Here is a 6,000-nt window from a genome sequence, read left to right as displayed (position 1 = left end):
CTAGGTATCTGGCATCGCCGTGCACGGGGGTCTTCCTCCCAGTTGGGCTGTGGCCGCTGTTAGTGGGTGGGGTGTGCCACGGTCTTTTCACACCTGCCCTGGAGAGAGAGAATGTGGCACCTGCAAATCCCTTCCTTGAAACTCTTTTTCACGACATTTTCGTTCTTTTGATATTTGTGCCTCTAGAAACAAGTTGGGAAGAAACGTCTTCATTTGCACTTCCCATAAAGAAAAATTAGGACAGGATGCCACATGGGCCCGTGATTTCTGCTTCAGGGGAGGTGATAACAGAGGTCATAACCCTCCCCCCTTTTGCCTGAACAGTTGCCCAGAGGGGCACAGTGACCCTGTGCCCACCCTCTCTCTAAATGAGCCACGCCTGCAGGGGGGTTCTGGCCTCTCAAAGCCCTCCCCTTTGGGCGGAGGGCTAATAGCAATGCAGATACTTGAACATTTAGCATTCAATGTGCTGTGAGAAGAAAAGAAGAAAAGAGTCAGTTGGGGTTTTGGCAGGTCCTAAAAGAGAGCCTGGAGAGTTGCTTTGGGGAGGGTTGTTTGTTTGTCTGTTTTCTATTCTTTCCCTTTCTTCCTCTTCTTCTACTACACGAGTCACTGCATAAAAGAGCCTCTGAAGACAACCGAACCTGTTCATAAAAATCATTCTGGGCCCCAGACCTTTATTCCCAGCATGCCTGTCCTCCCTTCTCATGTCTCACTTATTGTTGGGTTGAGATGAGCCTTGGAGACACTCGAACACAGCAGGGAGGAGTCTGGCTTGGAATATAAATAGGCCAGAAGCATCCATGCTTTTGCCTAGTTGAAGATCTAAGGCTGTGGGCTAGAATTCAGGATTCACGTAGCTCCCGGAGTCAGCCTGTCTGAATTACAGGGATGGATACCTTCAACCCAACTGGGTCAGCTTGGAGCCACGCACATACCAGGTACCATGACCGCTTCTTAGAAACCCAGGGCTGCAGAGGCATTTGCTTCCTTGGCCCCAGACTTACCAGCTCTTCCCTTGCTCCCCCTCCTGTCTGCCTGAGGCTGGTCTGTCATGCTTTGCAACCAAGTCTTACTGAATCATGAAACCTAGTACTCCCAAGTATTTGATAACTTGAAGTGACCTGAAGACTCGTATCATAACATGACAATTTCCACGGGAATTTTAGCTTGTAGGACATTCCCCTAATGTCACCAACGTACAACAAGCAGCTGCTGTTTGTTATAAGTTTTATCGAGCTATTTTTTGAACATTGTAGCTCAAACTTTTTGAACCATGGTACATTTAAGTAAGAATAATGTCCCCGAGCACCACCAAAGGGTCTCATTTCTACCAGGGGAAAAAAATAAGTGATAAAAACAGACAATTGCTCTAACAGCATATGTTGTAGGTTTTATGGACGCATCTTCTCTAGCAATAGATTATCCATAGGTCAAAGCCTAGTTTTAGGGAAAATAGTAAGCCACAAATACCATTGCCTCAAAGATGTGTCACCACTTGCAAATGTTCGACTTGTCAAAATTTCATAAAGAAGTAAGCCAAATAAATCACCAAAGTAGTAATTACTAAAAGTTTATTGTGCATTCATCAAAAAGACCATTTGTGGGGCGCTTGGGTGACTCAGTCGGTTGAGCGTCCAACTTGCGCTCAGGTCATGATCCCATGCTTCGTGTTCGAGCCCCGAATCGGGCTCTGTGCTGACAGCTCAGAGCTTGGAGCCTGCTTCAGATTCTGTGTCTCCCTCTCTCTGCCCCTCCCCTGCTTGCACTCTGTCTCTCTGTTTCCCAAAAATAAATAAACGTTAAAAAAATTAAAAAAAAAAATACTTTCAAAAGACAGTTTGCAAACAGAGAGCATTCAAACCAAAACCTGGAATGAGGCTCAGAATATACTACTATAAAATAGCTAATATAATGAGAAAGCTGAAAGGGCGGGCCTACGCCAGCCGACTCCATCTTGTTCTGTGTCCTTCACCTTGACCACACCTCCTCCCCTTGAGCCACCCCCTCCCCCACCTGCCTAACAGAACTCGGACCCTTCCCCAGCCAATCGGCTGAGGCCACAGCCATTACCTCACCAACTGCCCTTAGAGGAGTTGGTGCTCCCCTTGAGCAACTCCCTCCCCCACCTGCCCAACAGAACTCGGACCCTTCCCCAGCCAATCGGCTGAGGCCATAGCTATTACCTCACCAACTGCCCCTAGGCCCCAATAAAACCTTTGGGCTTTGGAAACTCGCTCTCTCTCCCTGGTATCTCACCACTGCGTCGGTGCAGGTAGGGGATTGAGCTCAAGCTAGCTCGAATAAAGGCTCTTTTGCTTTTACATTGGACTCGGCTCCCTGGCGGTATTTGGGGATCACGAATTCTGGGCATAACAAAAGCAATGACTGTTTATTCTTCACAGTGATTAATTATAATACTAGAATCAGAATTAAAATAACATTAGGATTTCCTTAAATGATAGGGAGTTGGCTAGTGGCTACCTCATATAAATTCTGAAGAACGGTTTACGTTTTGTGTGTGATTTCCAGAGGCGTAAGCAAGAACTGACCCAGGTCAAGTTAGTCTTGCAAAATAAACTAAATTAAGCTTTGCTGGTAGGACTAAACTGGTTTTCATCCGCTCAGGGAATTTTCAAGGCCGGTCTCCATTTGTTTTTTATTTTAACATAACCAAACCAAACAGAAAACAAATCAAAGAAATGTTTTAACATAAGCAACAAGCAAATTTATCATAATGAAGCTAAATTCACAGTTTGTCATTAATTAGCCAGAATGGTAGCCACTGGAAATCATGATAAATGCAATAAAGCACTGATGATACACCATTAAACAAAATACCCCTTCAAATAAGTGTGGGAATTCTGTCCATCACTATGTGCGTGTGCGATACGAACTCTACAGCAAGTGCAGGACTGGAAACCAACCAGACTTGTTGGCAGGCTACTGAGTCAGGTTCTTTGTCAACCTTCATATGCATTACGTTCAGCTTACCCTAAGTTCGGCGACTCTTAGTTTCTTCTTTTTTTTCATTTCATTTAATTAATTTATTTTTTATTTTATTTTTTAAATTTACATCCAAGTTAGTTAGCATGTAGTTCAACAATGGTTTCAGGGGTAGATTCCTTAATGCCCCTTACCCATTTAGCCCATCCCCCCCCCCCACAACTCCTCCAGTAATTCTGTGCTTGTTCTCCATATTTCAGAGTTTCTTATGTTTTGTCCCCCTCCCTGTTTTTTCTATATCCATTCATCCGTCGATCCATCGATGGACATTTGGGCTCTTTCCATACTTTCGCTATTGTGGATCATGCTGCTATAAACATTGGGGTGCATGTGGCCCTTTGAAACAGCACACCTGTACCCCTCGGTTAAATACCTAGTAGTGCAATTGCTGGGTCGTAGGGTAGTTCTATTCTTAATTTTTTGAGGAACCTCCATACTGTTGTCCAGAGTGGCTGCACCAGCTTGCATTCCCACCAGCAGTGCAAACGAGATCCTCTTTCTCCGCATCCTTGTCAATATCTGTTGTTGCCTGAGTTGTTAATGTTAGCCATTCTGGCAGGTGTGAGGTGGTATCTCATTGTGGTTTTGATTTGTATTTCCCTGAGGATGAGTAATGTTGAGCATTTTCATGTGTCGGTTGGCCATCTGGATATCTTCTTTGGAGAAGTGTCTATTCATGTCTTTTGCCCATTTCTTCATTGGATTATTTGGTTTTGGGGTGTTGAGTTTGATAAGTTCTTTATAGATTTTGCATACTAACCCTTTATCTGATATGTCGTTTGCAAATATCTTCTCCCATTCCGTTGGTTGCCTTTTAGTTTTGTTGATTGTTTCCTTCGGTGTGCAGAAGCTTTTTATTTTGATGAGGTCCCAATAGTTCATATTTGCTTTTGTTTCCCTTGCCTCCTGAGACGTGTTGAGTAAGAGGTTGCCGTGGCCAAAGTCAAAGAGGTTTTTGCCTGCTTTCTCCTCGAGGATTTTGATAGCTTCCTGTCTTACATTTAGGTCTTTCATCCATTTTGAGTTTATTTTTGTGTGTGGTGTAAGAAAGTGGTCCAGGTTTATTCTTCTGTATGTCTCTGTCCAGTTTTCCCAGCACCACTTGCTGAAGAGACTGTCTTTATTCCATTGGATGTTCTTTCCTGCTTTGTCAAAGATTAGTTGGCCATATGTTTGTGGGTCCATTTCTGAGTTCTCTATTCTGTTCCACTGATCTGAGTGTCTGTTTTTGTGCCAGTACCATACTGTCTTGATGAAGTCTTGTCAGCCTGAAGGCCAGAATTGTGATGCCTCCTGCTTTGGTTTTCTTTTTCAAGATTGCTTTGGCTATTCAGGGTCTTTTCTGGTTCCAGCAACTCTTAGCTTTCTTAGCAGGTTTCTAGGAAGCATCTCTTAGCTCTAGGTAAAATGAAAGTCACTCACTCCTAATCATCAAAGAAATACCTGGCATATTTAGACCAGTTTGAGGCTCCTCAAGATGACCCTGAGATGGACCCCATTTTGAAAATCACAGTCCTAATCTAGAATATACAAACAACTGTTCCTTTAGGCCACATGCTGCCCTGTTCCTCCTCTGTTGGTATCTCTGCCCCACATCCACTGCATAAGCCCCCCCTTTCTTATTCTACTGTCTGCTCTGACCTTCGTCATTCCTTCTCTCTCAATCCAGAAGTTGAGGTCTCTCCAAACTTCCAAACTTATTGTTACTCCAAAATAAATGTTCTCCAAACTTTTATCCAAATCTACCATTCCTTACTCTTGTTCTTTAGTCACCTTAGGAATGTTTTACTCAACAACAGCCTCTTCAGCCAGGCGTGTTTATAGTGGAAACCTCAATAGGCCACAACCCTCTGAGAAGATGGCTGCTATTCTGTCCCCATCCCCCCCACCCCCCTCCCCCAACATCACAAGCTCCTGTGTATATAAGGGCTCTACTTCCCAAATGACCACAAACCTAAGATTAGATTGTTCCGGATTTATCCCATAATTTCTCAATTTTGTATCAGCCTTGCAAAGTCTCATTTTTTCCCCTCTGATTATGAAACATATTCTAAAAATCCAGCAATGAAATGAAGGGTTTGTTATTTCATAAAATGCAAGAGCCATGTGTTACCTTTCTGTAAGAAAGTACTCGTTTATCATCCAAACACTGTATAATAAAAGCTGCCAAAATGCTGATTAAAAAAAAAACAAAACTATAGCACACTGCCAAATCAAAGAATATAGCTGCCAACCCATATTCTTTCCTATTATTTTAAGCTGAAAGTGACCATGATACATGAGAATTCTCCTGATGCTCAGAACAACAACCAAATTCTGAATAATTTCTAAATTCTACTAAATTCATCATCCAGACTTTCATTCACCCATTTATTCAACAACTATGTATTAAGCACCTGTTATGTGCCAGCACTGTTCTAGGTACTGGAGATTCATCAGTGAACAAAAAGAAAGTCTCCATAGGATGGACAAAGGTGTGATACGTGATGGGAGGTAGAGATTTGGCCTTTAAACAAGAACCTACCAAAAGAAAAACAATTGTTTGTAAATTACTCTCTGGATTTAGTCCTGTGACTTTCAGTAAGCCTTGTTTCCTCCTCTTGAAGTCTGATGCAGTGAGACCTTGACCTTGACCACTTCCTCTGCTTGCGTTCAGTCAACCTTGATGTTCAGGTTACTTTCTTTCTTTCTTTCAATTTTTTAAAATGTTTATTTATTTTTGAGAGAGAGAGAGAGACAGAGTGCGAGCAGGGGAGGGACAGAGAGAGGGGGAAACACAGAATCTCTGAGCTGTTGGCACAGAGCCTGACACGGGGCTCGAACCATGAACCATGATATCATGACCGGAACCGAAGTCAGGTGCCACCCAGGAGCCCTCAGTTTACTTCAGTACAGCATGAGACAAATAATGATAACAATGACAACCCAACAGCAACTAATAGCAACAACACTTATTGAGCAATTATTGTATTTTAAACATTGAATTCTCACAAT

Source organism: Panthera leo, chromosome B2 (genome assembly GCF_018350215.1).
Source record: "Panthera leo isolate Ple1 chromosome B2, P.leo_Ple1_pat1.1, whole genome shotgun sequence".
NCBI lineage: Eukaryota > Metazoa > Chordata > Mammalia > Carnivora > Felidae > Panthera > Panthera leo.
The sequence above is the reverse complement of the archived record's forward strand: the minus strand, read 5'-3'. Positions refer to the sequence as shown.